Source organism: Pseudorca crassidens, chromosome 4 (assembly GCF_039906515.1).
Source record: "Pseudorca crassidens isolate mPseCra1 chromosome 4, mPseCra1.hap1, whole genome shotgun sequence".
Lineage (NCBI taxonomy): Eukaryota > Metazoa > Chordata > Mammalia > Artiodactyla > Delphinidae > Pseudorca > Pseudorca crassidens.
In genome coordinates, this window is record NC_090299.1 from 111,608,412 (window position 1) to 111,626,403 (window position 17,992).

A 17,992-nucleotide genomic window follows, 5' to 3' on the forward strand; every position below is an offset into this window, starting at 1 on the left:
TGGCTTATAACCTGGAGACTAGGAACTTTTTAATAGCAAACTATATTTGTGAGGATATTTGTTTATATTGTTCATGTAAACCTTTAAAATGTTTTTCATAGAAGGTTGATTTTATTCACCAGACCTGTGATAATTTAGCCACTGATTATGACCTCATTGATTAAGCTCTTAATAATTAGAGTAGTATTAAAGGAAAATGCAGACTCTTTTAGCATGTGGAGCATTGCTAAAATACTTTCTTCTCACAAAATGTTATTACTATTCTTTTAATGTTTCACAAATTTACATCATCCTTACACAGGGGCCATGCTAATCTTCTCTGTATCATTCCAATTTTAGCATATGTGCTCTTGAAATGAACACACAAAATGTTATTTTAAAAGTAGATTAAATCTGGTTCTGGCAGATTAAATTTAAAGTTTAGAGTAGAAGCTTAATGGATCAGATCAATGTTCAATGTTTCAAAAGTAACTGGCCACAGTGTGAAGGGTATGTTGTGAGTAGGAGATCAGGTAGACAATATTTTAATGACCTGAATTTAGTTAGTGGCAGAAAGAATGGAGATGATGATCTGAATTTGAAAGGTGTTCCAGAAGTAGAATTAATAGAATTGGTCATTGATTGGATGGGGGCAGAGGGTGGAGAAGAGGAAATGTTAAAGGGAAAGTCAAAATATGTCCCAATGTAATAGTTTAGGTGAATGCTACAGACTGCAGGGGGTTGAGCAATGACTAAGAGATGAGGAAAAGCTTTTTGAAAGCCTCGTATCACCGTATAACAGCATGACATTTAAGGCATTTAAAAGTCTGTCCTTGCACTGTCCTAAGGATCTAAGAAGTCAGTGGTACAAATCCATTATGCAGTTTCTCACCTTATGTTTTTATTTATACCATTTTTTCCTGTATGGAATAATCCCGCCCTCACATGTGCTATGTTAAATCACCCTGGCTCTTCAAAGCTCAACTCTAGTATACATCATCCCCCAGAAGAGGTCAATTATTTCTTTTTCTGTGTCTCCATAAAACTTAATTCAAAACTTTACTACAGCCCTCATAACATCATGTTATTTTAAATCACATGCTTCGGTCTATTCCACAAGAATATGTTTAAAGTCTCAACTTGCTTGTTGCATGAATGAAAGTCTCCGTTCGTAAATTGCTTTGTCTAATTTAACATTAAGTAATTAGGACGCATTTACCTACTCTTGTCATTCATAGTGCTAAGCTGCTGCTGATGCAACAAGTCAGACTGTTATGGTCCCAGCCCCCTCAAAGCTAACACTTAGTAGAGGACACAGAGAATCAAAGAGACTAATGAGAAACAGGGTGTCATAAGTTCAATAATCATTATGATGGTGGTGATGACAATGTTAGCTATTGAGTACTTTTATGTACCAAGCATGGTTCCAAGCACTTATACATCTTACATACTCTAACCCTCACAGAAACTCAGTGACAGAGGAAGTACATATAGTACTTTTATAGATGTTGGTAAGTGGACACGTAACCAAGACTTTGGGAGACAGTGAAATCTTCCCAAACACAGTGATTTCCAAGTTAAGACCTGAAAAAATGACTAGGGATTAGCCAGGTAGGAAAGAGACAGAGAAAGGCGGTGGGGGGAATGGAGATAAAGAAGAGAAAGGAGGAGTAGGTGTATGTGTGTGTGTGTGTGTGTTTAGGTGAGGGTTCCAGAAAGGAAAAGTGTTTCTAACAGGAAACAAAGGCCAAGGGCCAATCAATATGTGTATTTAACGGACATTGGGCTTTCTACTTCTGAAGTCAGACCATCAGTATCATGGAGCTTAATTCCTTTGGAAACAGTCACAAAAGCTAAAAGCTGAACCGGATCCATTATCCTCATTTTACGGATATGAGCACTGAATCCCTGTTAAAGGAAATGAGTTCCCAGTGCAATGCAGAGTCACTGGCAAGAGCTCCGTTCCCAGGGCCAGGCTCTTTCCAGGACACCACGCTGCTGCCTCTGTGGATCATTAAATGGTTTCTACTTCAGCCAGCCAACAGTAAATGTATGCAGTGTTTTATGATTCTCAACCACCACATTCCAGCTCATGTTCTTCTCTTGATTATTATTTAATAAGAAAAACATAAATTATGAAATATAATAGTACATATCTGTACTTAATCTCTAAACAGATGTGATCTAGAAGTGATTCTGCTCAGTCTTCCCCTTAGCACATCAGTTCCACCATGAAAATGTGTCATGACTTTTTATCTTGCAGGTTATAATTGCATCTTAATCACATCCCTGATAAACAGTCTTAGTTTCCTCTTATTTTGAGGTGGTTTTTATATCAGCTGTAAGAGCATGATGGCCTTTGGAGACAGTTCCAGTTCTGGGTCTGCCACTAACCAGCTGTGTGACCTTGGGCCAGTTCCATAATATCTCTACAGTAGTAGCTAGCTAGACTCATTGAGTTCCTGTGGAAATTAAGGAGCAACACGCATGCAAAGTACAAAGCACAGTGCTTGGTACCTTGTATGTTTTGAAAATATTTGAGTTGTGAGATATATTTTTAACACCAAATCATAAAGTCACAACTAAAAAAAATCAGCTACCTTAACCGTTCCACTTTACTGATAGCATCTGTAGACTGGTACAGTTCTTACTTTACCAAAAGTAAAGTAAGTATCTGTTTAGTTACTGTTTAGTTACTAAACGAAGTATCTGTTTAGTTCCTACCACTAGATTATGGACTTTGTAAGAGCAAAGACTGAATTTCCTCTATATTCTTGCAATTACCACTGTGACAAGCATATAGTGAACGTTCACAAATATAAAAATTGGTTGAATTATCTAATTATTTGGTGTCTGAGCCAAGGCTAAAACTCAGGCTTCCTGACACCCAATTCTATTATTATTATTTTTTCACTATACCAAAAATTAAGGTAAAATAAACATCATTGATTCTTCATTTTGCAAAGCATATTCTGGGGAAAGTTGGGGCTTAGAAATTTCAAGGTATTCTGTGATGTTCCAATATGTTGCTTTTCATTCTGCCTGAACCCTTTGGTACAAATTCACATGAATATTAATAGTTGGGAAGGGAATGAGGCCCTCATTTGAGCAGTTAGGAAGTGAGGCAGTGCTTCGTGTGAATGCCCTTCTGGGTGGTGGATCTATGGCATGGCTCAGGCACTGTGTTTATGCATTTTAAATTGCTTTCTTTATAACTCCAGTCCAGAGGAAATATCATCTCTGAGCTAAACTGGGGCAGGGCATTCCAACCCAGTGAAGTGGAGTTTGAGATATCTCAAACAGGCATCATACCCCTTGAACTTGGCTACTGCTAAATATGTAGAAACATATCCCACAGTGAGCTCCTTCCACATACTTTACTTACCAAAACCATTATGGTATAAAGAGAACATGAACAAATGTTATTTCCAAACCCGCTTAAGTTGCTTAAGTTGTGGAGTTCCTGGTCCTAATTTTAGTAGCAGCATCAATAGCTGAGGGAAATACTGCTGTGTCTTGCAGATGTGAAGTACCATAGAAACCTGACCAGTTTCTCTTGCAATGACATCAGATTCTCCTAATAATCGAGTGCAAGCTTTACTGGATTCATTTACTTAAAAAAAAAAAAAAAGAAAAGAAAACAGCCACTCTTGATACCCCAAAAAAGTGAGCAGTGGTCCCCACTCCTCCCTCTTGGGTCAATGGTAAAACATACACGGAACACATGATTCCTGTCTGCCAAATATGGCTGGAAGTATAACATTATCCTTTAAGTTAACATTGATAAAGCAATTTGCTTTAAGGGGCTGGGGCTTCCCTGGTGGCGCAGTGGTTGAGAGTCCGCCTGCCTATTCAGGGGACACGGGTTCGTGCCCCGGTCCGGGAGGATCCCACGTGCCGCGGAGCGGCTGGGCCTGTGAGCCATGGCCGCTGAGCCTGCGCGTCCGGAGCCTGTGCTCCACGGCGGGAGAGGCCACAGCAGTGAGAGGCCCGCGTCCCGCAAAAAAAAAAAAAAAAGAATGGGGGTGATGTGATGGTTTTCAGACAGTAAACTGTGCTAACTGCTTGAAAATGCACACAATTTAGGAGCTGACAGGTTCAGTTCTCAAGTGGAGGAGGTGCAATGTGATGTTTTGGCACTGGTTAAATAGTCAGTCCTTCCACTGCCCTGTCTGTGGGAAATATGCTAATAGCTTATTGCTATAGCCTTTGAACTCCCAGGGCAAGTGAAGCCCAAAATTCCATAGCCCTGATGCCAGTGGGTCTCATCACATTTGATGGATGCAAATTACTTCGGCTTTAATATTTCCATTGATCTGGAAGATATTAACAAGGGATTTTAAAAAATCACAAACAGAATCCTACAGAATAAAATCTTGCTCCAAGATTCCATTCAGCTTACTCTTACTAACAGTTAGTCTCTTTGATATGGAAATGTCTCCTGACTTTTCATACTCCATATTGACAGCATATATTTTAGCTCCATCATCACCCAACAAATTAAAGTGAGGCTTTAAAAACAGTGTGTTTCTTTATATTTCATTTTTCATCAAACAAAACAAAAGCTGAGAAAAAATAATAAACCTCTTTTTGTGGAATAATTTTCAAAGTCCTTAATACTAGGAAAGCTTATATTTTTAAGGAAAGGACAGCCAAAGGTCTGGTTTGGCATAGGGAATAAAACTGCAAGTTAAGCAATGGAAACAGACTAATTTTTCCCAGTTACAAAAGAAAGAAAGAAAGAAATCTATGGCGTGTGGTAAGGTGTCCCTCTTATGAGGTTCATAACTGGAAAGCTCACTGAGGGATAAGAAATCATTTTTACTGGATGATTTTTTGGGATATGTTTGAATGTATACACTGAGCAAATATTTTAAAGTATTTAAACTTGGAATGCTTGACACAATTGAGATTTGAAGTTTGCTATGTGGATTCCTGTAACAGTGAGGGTTTTTCTTTTCTATTCTGGTTTGTGTCCATGTTGCACTTTTATTTCTCTTTCTGGATGGATGGGCTACCAGAGGAAGGGTGGGTAAAAAACAGATTGAGAAAGTGCACAAAATTTTCCTAAGCAAATACAAGGTGTGGACTTTGTTGTTGTTTCTGTCAGATGATGAACTTCTTGGCCACATAATAATCATGTTCATATTCTCATTATATTACAACTTTTTGGTATCATTGCATGTCAGGGGTTTGCCCTTTATAGATATAGATACTCCTTCTCAATCAGACAACCTAGGTGAATAAATTATGTACAAGTTGCCGTAATGCTGGAGATCTACTCTGGCAGCCCATCTTGTGTTTGGACTGTTTTTAGTTGGTCTTCATTTGGGGAAAGTATACTGAGCCAGGTCACAGACATAAACATTAACCCTGGCACTGCAACCTTGTTGACTTGTACCGTGCTAGAATTTGAGGTCTCTTTCTAGAATTAAGACTCCAGTAGTGATTTAAACCAAATTAATCACACAGGCCCTATTGGTTTAGTTCAACTGCAGGATGTCTTAATTTGGTCAGAGGTGCATTCACCAGAAATTAAAATAAACAGAAGAATATTTGTTATTCTCTTATAGAAATGCAAAACTAGTAAGTATAATATAATTTAATCACTGAATTATTCAGAGTTTTCATCAACTCTTCATTATTTAAAATATGTCTTATAATAAGGATGATTGAACCTATTTAAAAAATATATATGTAATATATATTTGTATTTATAAAATCATTGATATTTAAAAATTATTAACCATCTTTTGATTAAATACAATATTTTAAATTACTTCATCTGAAAATAAAGTTTACCCACACATACTAAAAATTCTGTAAGCTAAATAATTCTTTTTTGTATTCCTCATAACATCCAGCATAGAGATTAGCCAAAATTTGTATAAGGAAAAAAGACCATAGGGATGTTGGATTAAAACTAATGTAAACTTTAGGTCCTATATCTGTCAACTAGTGTCACAATAATGCTGTGTAACAAAGCACCCCAAAACCCAGTGGCTTAAAACAACAATCATTTATTCCTGCTCACCAGTGAGTTCTTGTCTGAGCTCATCTCAATACTGTAGGACCTTATCAAATGCATCTGGTTACAATCAGCATATTTTCAACTTTTAGGCTGGAAATCTTCTCCAATGCTGGCAGTTCAATAGATACCTCATTTCTTTCTTTGGAGTTGTCAGAGGTGACAGTTTTACCAAAGGTCTTGACACCAGATAACATTTTTCCAGACTCTTGTCAAAGTTTCTTTGCTCTCTGCCACTTTATCCCCAAAAGGATGTCACATATTTCAAGTATTTGTTATGGCAGCACCCCACTTTCGGGTACAAATTTCTGCAGTAGTCAATATTGCCACAATAATACCACTTAGCAAATCAGCCCACAAAATTCAGTGGCTTAAAATACCCTTTATTCTCTTTTGTGTGTTTGTAGGTCAGCTAGGGCTTGGCTGACCAAGCTGGGCTCAGCTGGTCTTGGCTCCAAGCTGGGGATTGGGTCCAAGTCTTCTCTAGTCACTGCTGTGGGTTAGACTCAGGTCTCCTCCATGTGTGATGATTCTGGGGTCCAGGCTGCTACTTCTTTAGCTATCCAAGGCTAGTTCTTCTCATGGTAACTGCAGAAGCACACAAGCCATGGCCAGACACAAGCACATCTCCCTACTCTGCTTATGTCACATCTGCTCACATCTTTTTGACCAAAGCCAGTCACGTGGCTGAGGGTTAGGGAAACACACGTTGTCTCCCCGAAGGCCTTGGCAAAGTATAGATGTATGTTATTACTAGAGGGAACTAAACAATTTTGATCAATAATTTAATTTACTATAGGCCCCTCTGTTGAAATTTCACTGAAATAATCCAAGTTATCATTATTCTGCCAAAGATGATGGGAAGTGATAACCTATTTTTCAATTCCACATTTGGCATTCTTATTATATTTTCTAAAATATCATGCCAATAGTAGGTAATATTAAGCCAGTTTAATAATCTTATAATCAGCCAGATCATAAAGTTGAAAAGATTGCTAAAACAAACGAAGCAATCATTTGTGCATTTTATAAAGCTTAATAATTTTCTTAGGAATTAATGAAGTAACAGCCAAAGAAAATCATCAGATCTGACTCTACTTTTTAACTTATTTTGAAAGATTCTTTACAATACAATACCATTAGGGAATAATTTCTGTTAATTCCTTCTCTCAAAAACACCTGGCAAGCTTATATTAATGATAAGCTTTCTGTCTGAAATCTAATTCTTTATTCTGTCGTAACCTGCATACATTCTGTTGGGTCCTAAAAGGTGAACTGGCAGTGAGAGTAGAAAGTAACCACAGCCCAAAATTGTATTGTTCAAAGGGGATCAAGATACTCAGTCTAAATTCATGCGGCAGTCATTGCCCAAGGGATCTACCTGGATGGGCAAAGGCAAGACAAACAGAAGCTTTGAGCAGAGTTTAATTATAGGGGTTAAAGGCAGTTTTGTTCCTAGATGCAGATGGAATGTGTCCATGTTGAAACTGGCAGTCACAGAAGTGCAGAGGCTTTTTCTAATAACCCTGAGAGAGGAGGCCAGTTTGGCTCTGTTGCAGGAATACTTCAGATCTCATTTATTGACATGAAAGAACATTCTAAGAGTCTGCCATTTTGTTAAGAATTGGCTAAAAAACTGGTCCTGTATAATAAACAATTGGCTGGCCTTTCTCCCTGGTTCCTGAGAGGTATCCTATAAATTTCTGGAATTTCTGGAGTAATAAGAGTATTTTTACTATTCATGGTGGGCCCCTAAATAGTTTGTGATCATGAAGCTGACCATACCAGAAACACCAACCATGTCATTAGAGAGTTGGAGTTTTGAGCCATGCTCTATCAACTGGACTTCCAGGGAGGGAAGAGAGGCTGGAGTTCAGTCACGTAGCCACTGATTCAATCAATCATGCTTACGTAATGAAATCTCCATAAAACTCTGGACATCAAAGCTGTAAGGAGGGCTTCCCTGGTGGTGCAGTGGTTGAGAGTCCGCCTGCCGATGCAGGGGACACGAGTTCGTGCCCCGGTCCGGGAAGATCCCACATGCCGCGGAGCGGCTGGGCCCGTGAGCCATGGCCGCTGAGCCTGCGCGTCCAGAGCCTGTGCTCTGCAAGGGGAGAGGCCACAACAGTGAGAGACCCGCATACCACAAAAAAAAAAAAAAAAAAGCTGGAAGGAACCATCTTGTTGGCAATATTCCGTGCATGTTGTTAGGCACTGATGTGCTGGGAGAGTGATGCATTCTGACTTCACTTGGAGATGACACTGGAAGCTTCATGTCTGGAACCCTCTCAGACTTCACCCTATGCACATGTTCTTTTGTTTGGTTCTGATTTACATCTTTTTTTTTTTTTTTCTCTAATAAAACTGTTCTCATAATGCTTTCCTGAGTTCTGTGAGTTGTTCTGGACAGTTATTAAAACTGAGGGGTATTAGGAACCTCAAGTTTGTAGTCAGTTGTTCAGAAGTGAGGGTAGCCCTGGAAACCCCAGATTGGTGGTCTAAGTCAGCGTCGGTATTGCAGGTGTTCAGAGCAGAGAGCCTGCAACTGTAGTAGCTGCCCCTGGAACGAGAATGGGCTGAGATAGACAACACATACTGGTATCTGATCCCCCTTAGGTAATAGGGATTAAATAAGCACAAGAATTAAATAATTATGTAAGTGATAAATAAATAATATTGCAAGTATAATTATTATTTTAACTTTTATCCCTTTAAAGTGCTTGAAGAAGAAAAAAATATTTACCAGTTATACAATATATAGGGTTGTGACATCATTTATCTGTTTTTTTTTCTTTATCCATTCCCATTGTTCTGTGTCATGGGGGGCTAGAAGCCTGGAAACTACATTTCCCATCCACCCCCACCATCTTGCTAGCTGGCTTCCTGTTCCTACAGTGGGAGGTGGTGGAAAGATATAAACTGAAAGGACACAAGATATATTTCTTGTGCTTTTCTCTTGTAGGCTGTGCCTTGGGCAGTCGTGGAAAAACAGCAGAGGTACAAGCTCCTCCACAGGAGTATGGACTCCACATTTCTGTTCAGATTTCTTTGTAGAGGTGATAGAAACAGGAGGTGCTTCAGATGCTCCTAGAACACAGCAGCTATAGCTACAGGCTTTGGGATCCTGCAATGTCAGTCGCAATATGAGCTCCTGGTTTCCTTCAACTGGTTCCAGTGGCAGCAGTTACAGCAGCCTCAGCTACACAGTGACCATGGATCTGGGTGATTTTCCTTCCTCCATTCTAGGAGTGGTAGCAGCTTTGTATACTTACTAATATCTGCGTTACTTCACTTCTTTCCTTTGGGTCCTCCAGCCATTCTGTCACTTTTGTATCCAGTTACTTGTATCTCTCTGTTTGAAATATCAATATTTTCCTGAACAGACACAGACTAATACAGAAGGCAAGTAATATATTCCTGAAAAATTCTGTCAAATGGAATTTTTACAAATCCAAAAATATTTTATGTAAATAGGAAAATTTTATTTTATAAGTAAAAAAAATGAGGCCTTCTGAAAGTGATACACTCATTTCTGATTCAAGTGCTCATTACATAATTTACCTGCTATACAGTATTTTATTTTATACACTGCTTTTTATTCTTTTAAAAGCTTGTGATATTGTGATTTATAAGAAATATATATTTGGTCATTTAGATGACCAAAATATATTTCTCATATATATTTGGTCTTCTTCCATGGTTCTTGACCCTAAGCTCCTCAAACCTTTGGAATTTCCTAAGGGTTGAGAGTAATAAATATGTCTTTTGTTATGTTAATTAGGCGACGTCAGACTCCACCTAGGGATGGGGGTTGGTTGCCATACAAACCTACCCCATGATTAGAGGGTTGAAACTTTCAGTCTCACCCCACACCTCTGGAAAGAGGAGAGGAACAGGAGGTTGAATCAGTTGCCAATGACCATTTATTTAATGCCTATGTAATAAAGCCTCCATAAAAACTCAAAAGGACTGGGTTCAGAGAGCTGAGTTGGTGAACACGTGGGGATTTGGGGAGAGTGACTTGCCTTAGAGGGCATAGAAGTTCTGCACTGCCCCTTCCCACATACCTTGCCATATGCATGTCATTCATCTGGCTGTTCTTGAGTTCTATCCTTTTATAATTAACTGGTAATCTACTAAGTAAAATGTTTCTCTGAGTTCTATGAGCTGCTCTAGGAAATTAATCAAACTGGAGAAAGGATCGAGGGAACCTCTGATTTACTGCCAGTCAGTTAGAAGTCCAGGTATCAACCTGGACTTTTGATTGGCATCTGAAGTTCAAGGAGGGGGTCGTTGGAACCTCCAACCTGTAGCTGGTTGATCAGAAACACAAGTAGCAGTCTGGGCTTGAAACTGAAGTATGTAGGCGGCAGGGGAGAGTCTTGTAGGACTGAACCCTTAACCTGATGCTATCAGGATATCTGATGCTATCTCTGGGTAGATAGTGTCAGAACTGAGTTGAATTCTTGGACACCGTGTATAGAACCCCTAAGACGACCACTGAAGGAAAAGTCAAGAGAGATGCTGACTTACCAGGATTGTAGTTTACATCCATCTAAAAATGGAGACGAAAGGATAAAAAGAAGAAATCCCCAGAACTTGAAGCTGTTACCTAGGTCTCTTTCACCCACTGTGAAGCACTGACCAACAGCTATCACCCAAATACAGGTTACTCTTTCCTCCTGTGACACCTCAGTCACAGGGGACAATCAGATGAAAAGCAAGTATTCTACAAATATTTATGTTATTGTAAAGCTAAGAATGAACTCATGAAGGAAAAGAATGCCAAAATGAATTTTTCTCTGAAGCTTTATTTTACACAATATTTTCAGTAAAAGAAAAATATTTTTAAAATATTTGGGTTTGCGCAGGGTTGGGACTAGAATGAGGTGAGTAAGGCATTTGCCTTTGAAGCTAAATTTAAGAGGCTGCCAAAAACCTCTGGTTATCAACATAAGTAATATTCTTATGCAAGGTTTTTAAAAGTCACAATTAGTGCAAAAAATCCATGAGAAATAAAATATCAAAGTGTTAAGGAAAGACAGGAGCAGTATTACTGTTTTTTCCTTTATCCTCAGCCTTCAGTATAGCTTGGCATGTCACTGATTTGTTGACTAAAATTAGTATATTTTAAAAGAGTATGTTTCAAGCTCTTTTTTTTTTTTATGTAAGGAATTCAAATTCTAGAGTTAAGATCTGAGAAGTCAAGAAAAGTATTTTTAAAGACTCTCAGGGTCCAAGATTGCTTACAAAAATTCTACTTGGTTAGTCATTTTCTTTAGCAACGGTTGAAAGCCAAAGGCAATACTCTTATAAATCCAATATGAAGAAATATTTTTAGGATCAGAAATTTAGAGCAAAGTATTTTTTGCAGGGCCAAATTCTTCTCAACCTCCTGTAGAACATTTTTGTTATTGAGTACGAAGTGCTGCTAGGTACTGAGGACAGTGATGCATACAAAGTGTTTTTTCTTAATTTTCAAAAATGCACTTTGAGTCCAGTGCTATTGTTTCACAAACAGAACCCTGGAGGATAAAATTAAAAAGTAGTTTTCTTATCAGCTTCTCTAGCAAATAGGGGCTCATCTTGACAGTCTCTTTCCTACTTTGTAAGACGGGAACAATTTACCAACTCTCTTTTATGTGACATAGAAGCTCTAGGGGTCTTAAAGTCTAGGAAGTGCTTTGAGCTACGGAATTTTTTGGACTGTAGGCTCTCTAGATATAGCGTCTTCCCCTCTGCTGTGTCCCACAACCAGATTTAGCACAAGGAATGCTGTTGAATAAACAAAGACCTTGGACTGCCACCCGTGGTCAGAAGACCAGCATTTTATACTGACTCCGTCTCTTGGTGATTATGTGATTTTCATTAAAATACTTAATGGGATACTTAACCTCTTTGGGCCTCAGTTTCCTCACTGATAAAACACAATAAGGTGTAGCGATTAAATCCAGCTTTAAACAGATAAAGTTGTTGTCTATAAGTTGTTGTGTCACCTAGTACAAGGGTCAGCAAGTTTTTTCTGTAAAGGACCAGATAGTAAATATTTTAGGTTTTGCAAGCCATATGGCCTCTATCACAACTACTCAGTTCTGCTGCTACAGTGCAAAAGCTGCCACAGACAATATGTAAATGAATGGGCATGGCTCGGTTCCAGTAAAATTTTACAAAAACAGGTGGCTGGCCAGATTTGGCCCTTAGGCCATGGTTATGCCAATTCCTGACCTAGTGTAACATAGTATGGAGGTAAGCACGTAGAATATCTTTTCATGCTAAAGATTACTAGACTCTAAACTCCATGAGAACAGGAGCTTCTTCTGTTTGTGTTCATCATTGATTGACTCTCTAAGAGCTTAATCAAAGTCTTCCACTTTTTCAGGAGCTATTAGCTTCTAAACTCAGAGAGTGGTGCCTGGAACTTAATAGCTGAATGAAAATGAGATAGGTATCTTTTCATTCTAAAAATTCTATAAGGCATAACGTTATGATAAGACTTTATACCTTCTTTTCACACTTGTGTTTACACAACTGACGACTGGTTTGGAGTCTTGCCTTTTTTTTTTTTCCTCAGCGTAAGATCAGTGATAGAAAAAGAGGTAGTGCTACAATGATTAAAACAGGAAATGCACATAATCTGGATATTATGTCATTTATGCCCAAGCTCATAAAAAAAGTGTTCGGCCCCTGGGAGTAAACATCATATATCATTGTGATGTATTAGAAACAAAGGGATTATGAACCAGCTCTGAGGTAGTCTCCCAACAAAGCAGCATTACAGGTATGGTACCATCTGGATCTTGTGAAATTTGTATGTAAGCATTGTGCTTAATATATAATTTTAATGGAAATATGACATAAATCATTAAGCATTTCTTCTTTTCCTGGACATCCTCTGTCTTTTCATTCTTTGCAATCTCTCTCATGAATGCTTTATTCTAGAGGTGTGGTGTTTCTGAAGTTATTAAACATATGCAGGAGAGATTGTATCTGAAAACTGGACTGAGTCAAAAGGGTAATGTTGTCACCGAATAGAGATATCATTCACTGACAATTCTGCCTTCGGTGGGTCTGTTAATCTGTAAGGAAAGACGTGAGGCTTCCTACACTATTATCTATGAAAGGCTTTTACAAGAATAAGAATGTGTAGAAAACAATGGAAAAGTAGAGTTTAATGTGGAGTTATTTTACTCTTCAAAGAATTTTTTTTTTAATTACACATAATCCTACACAAATATTTTTAAATTTCAGAAAATTCATACTTAGAAGTTTGTGATCTTAGGAAAACGATAAAATTTTAATGTGAAAATTAAAGTAAATGTTAAGCAAGCAAAATTTAATATTCTACATTAGCCTTACCCAAGAACAGTATGATAGAGATGATTTTTCAGTTCTATTTATTTACATATCAAAAAGTTAGTACATGCTTTATTACATCAAAGATTTGTGTTTGGACCTGGGAAGACCACAGAGATTCATTGGAAGGGACCCTAACACTGAAAGAACTTGCCATGTAGTTCAGGAAATAGATTGCTTACGAATGACCCAGGGAAGAATGTAAGCAAGAGTGGATGAGGTAAGAAAGAAGCAGCTATGCTGAAAGTGGTTGGAGGGGGACCAAGTGTAAAAAGGCCCAGATTTAAGTTTCAGGTTGGGATGTTGTTATCATAGGGAGAAAGATCCCATTTCAAATTCCATCCTAACACATGGTCAATGGCAAAGAGCCCCAGTGGGACATTGGCCAGAAGAGTAGTGTAATTGGAAAAACTACTGTTAGGTGTTAAATTTTGAAGGAGAATATCAACGAAAATACTAATACCCAGATTGGAAAAAGAATTCAAGAGGGGTCAACTTGTGTTTTCCTGGTGCTTTTTTAATCTGCATTATAATAAAAATCAAATGCAAAATGTTATTATCTAAGGTGGCACCATATAAAATGTTGATTGTCTGGCATACATCTGGATTACACTTGGAAACAAATCCACCACCATCCTGTTGATGACTGCAGAATGTAGAAATCAAAGAAAGGGTAAAAGCTGGATTTCTGACTAAAGTTATCAAAGAAAATACGAACAAAGTTAACACCTAGAGTTAACCTCTATCTTAAGATTGACCCCAGCATTTAGTGACCAGAGTTAGAAGTTCTATTTAAACTTGTAAAGGCTTGGGCATTTCCTGAGATGCTAGTTCAAAGATTGGGAGTCCCCAGTCTTAAACATGCTGTGGGAAACAGTCTACATGTTCTAATATTTACTATCCAGAAAATGGCAAAATTTGTCATTTTTGCTGTTTTCAAATTTTACATAATTAAAACACTCAAAGACTGCTAGAGTCATAAGGTTCTATGTTGCCCCTTTAGTTCAAGGTCATTACAAAACCATATCCTGTGTGGATCAGTGACCAAGTAGATGCAGAGGAAGGAGATTGTCACAACGGACTGGAAAATGGCTATTCACCTGAGACCAGAAAGGGGATTTTATTAGCACAATAAAAGTCAAATATACATAGGAGCTGCACATTGGAAGAACTTAGAACAAGTTGTGTGCTGCTTTGCAGTACCCTGAATGATCAGTGTGCGTTTCTATATGTTTTTTGAAAATACTGCAATATGATACTGATTGCAGGGTCACATTGAAGGAACTGATTTTTTTTTTTTTTCTGGCTATAGTTAATTTACCTATCCTTTTCCTGAAATGCCAGTTTTGGGCATTTCATGCAAGTGCAAAGCTAGAAAGATAATAAAAGCAAAATGAGTGCTTGGCGTATTTCTCAGACTGTAATGAAACCGGATTAATTGAGAGAGTCAGCAAATCACAGTTATCAATCAAATGGTGAAGGTGGTGGGTACAGATGCCAGGTCTGATTTGTTCTTCTTGTCCAGAGAACTTGTTTTTTGTTATTGATTATTTCTGTTTGGTGTTCTCATTATTCTTAAAAACAGAACAACATACATTGTCGTACCAGGTCATACTTACACTTCAACATGAAAGTGTAGGTCAAAGGTATATAGTAGGTTCAATTTTTAAAAGGAATCTGCCTAACAAATATCTGGTCCTAAAAGTGAAAGGGAACATATATACACTACCAAATGTAAAATAGATAGCTAGGGGGAAGCAGCTGCATCGCACGGGGAGATCAGCTCGGTGCTTTGTGGTCGCTTAGAGGGATGGGATAGGGAGGGTGGGAGGGAGACGCAAGAGGGAGGGGATATGGGGATATATGTATACGTATAGCTGATTCACTTTGTTATACAGCAGAAAGTAACACAACATTGTAAAGCAGTTATACTCCAATAAAGATGTTAAAAAAAACTAAAAAATAAAAAAATGAAATAAAAAATAAAAGTATAAAGGAAGCAGATGATCTAATTGCAAATATAAATAAAAAGAAAAGAGCCACTTTAATTAGTGCATCAGTGAATCTGGATAGATTGAAAACTCACTTCCCACTCAACTCTAAAATTATTCCTCTTTGATGATGGAAAAGATGTCATTGCAGTGATTTCAGAAATAATGAATTTACCAAGAAATTTAAGAAAAGAAAAGGATAAATCCCAGGACTTTGGATTTAAAGAAAATATTGTTCCTCTTGAATTTTCATTCACCTCCTTTTCTTCTTTGATCTTGCTTTTATCTAGAAAACAAAAATAGTCTTTTTTTCTTCCACTTTTCTAAATAAAAGACTGTTTCTTCTATTCATACTGGATTCAGAACAAAAGTAATTTTCACCATAGTTCTAAATTTTTTAAATGTGAAATTCAAAAGATTCGAGATTTTTGGTTCCAAACACTTTACTAAATGTAAATATCGACAAACAAGTCATCCAAGTCTCAATTTTTATCATTTAGCTTCTGATGAAAAAAGGAACTGGCTTTAACCACAATTTAAGGGAAAGAACAGTTGCTTCTCTCCTACTGGTAAAAATTTCAGCACTATAGGCAAGTTCCCTTGATGCTAATATAGATATGGTGGGCCCAACAGACAGGTGGAGTTGGCAAATAAATGTACATTTCTCTCTTTTATGACTCAATGTTATCATGAGGGAAATGGAGAACATTTCCACAACACAGCTGTGTGGGATTCTCCAGCTCGTCTATCAAGATAACGCAGAGCCTTTTACTCCCCTGCAGTTTGGCAACCAGTACAGATCTGAGTAGGAGATAGAAGATTACTCTCAAGTTCTTGGCTGTACTAGAAGTGCAAGTTGTGTTTCGGAGTTGCGACTGTTATCTATCAGTTTAAGAGTCTCTGGTGAAAGGAAACTCACTACTTTCCAGGGAGACTTTTCTATTTTTGACAACCTCTAATTTTTAGAAGGGTCTTCATTGTAGTTATTCTTAAACCTGCCAAAGTAGAATTTTTAGTTATTATTTCTAATTTTATACTTCAAGGTCACCCATAGGAAATGAATTCTTTTTTCATACAAATACACCCTTAAGTTCTTGAAAGCAGTCGTCATGTCCATCAAGCTGATGTTCTAATTATTCTAATAATTTCTCCTGTGAGGAGGTCTTGAGTCTTTTCTCCTTTGGACAGAGTGACTTGGCTCAACACCCAAAATGTGATCAGATTTGTGGAAGAATAAAGTGGGCCTGTTACCCTGGCTGACCTGATGGCTTGACTTTGTCAACCATAGTTCAGTTCTTCCTCTGGTGTCAGCTCAATATCCGAAAGAGAAATCAAAGCTGCTGCTGGCCATTCTTAAGAATCATATTTGCCTCAGGAAGCAACATAGTTAATGCAAACAAATAGTAATAATTTACACTCTTAAATTCCTCCAGAAATAAAAGTATTTGGGGGGAAAAATCATCCATAGATAAAAAGCCAGATTTGTCATCCACCAACCTTTTACTCTTCTGCTTAACCAGACTCAAATGTTGTATCTTTTAATCTCCTTCATCTATGCCATATCCAGTGAGTTGTCTAGTTTCACTCCTACCACCATTCTTGTCCTTGGACCTCATGGCTAAATGAATGCCTTAGATTCTTATGGTTTGGTGTGACCTTAGTGGCATCTAGCTCAACCATGCACCTAGCTCGAATCCTCCCTAAATCTTCTTAGTCTCAAATGTAGTTAAATTAAGTGAGTGGGAGCAACAGGGTTTAGGAGATTGCATAGCTGAACGGACTGAAAAGCTCATTCCAAGTAGAAAGGGGATCTTACTCTATTTCCAAAGATTCTTGCACAGGAAAATGCAGATGCAATATTGCCAGGTACAGGTTTTCAAGAAAAGCAGAAATCCATATTTTTGAATAAATTTCTTTGATTTTTTAAAAAGTTTTCTTTTCTTTTTTCTTAAAGTTGGTCCTCCCAAGTGTGTCCTCGAGATGGTCTAGCCCATTGGCATCAGCTTGGATCTTTGTTCCATAGTCACATTTTCTCAGTTGTCTCAATAATTCTTATAATAACCGGAAAAGTATTAAAGAGATTATTTAGACACTACAAATGATACAATAGAGTATGCAACAGCTATGATACAATGTTAAATAAAAAGATGAGAATTACATGTATCATATGAGCAACAATTATAATTTTTAAATACTGATTTAGGGAAAAAAGACAATGAGAAAACATGAAAATAGAGTGAAATACTATGGGTAATTTAAATTTTTTCTTCTTTCTCCTATAGAACATTTTTTTGAGCCTACACAGCTTCAAAAAAGCAAAAGGTTATAAATATCTCTCGACTATTATATGTAAGTAAAAGGAAAATCGGAACGCAAGATTTCACTAAGACTAGAGCAATTTCTTGACATGTTAACCTTCCCTTGTAGAATGTCTATACTTTTCAGTCTTCTTGTGTTCTTTTTTAATGCTACTACATGCTCACATTACCCTTTCTTCAGAATCAATTTTGGTAGAAAAATTAGAAATGTAACATCAAGATGAAGGGGATGGAAATGGAAAATGAAAATACTATATTTGTTAATAAGGGTTTGCTATAAGAGGGAGAATCATATACTGGATGCAAGATTGATCGAATCATTC

At 37.6% G+C, this 17,992-nt stretch overlaps 1 non-coding gene across 1 annotated transcript; it reads right to left on the minus strand.

The window, feature by feature from the left end:
- Window positions 1–256: 256 nt before the first annotated feature.
- LOC137224195 (U6 spliceosomal RNA) lies at window positions 257–363 on the minus strand. The gene has a single exon (XR_010943290.1). It is a non-coding gene; the product is annotated as a U6 spliceosomal RNA (small nuclear RNA).
- Window positions 364–17,992: the final 17,629 nt, after the last annotated feature.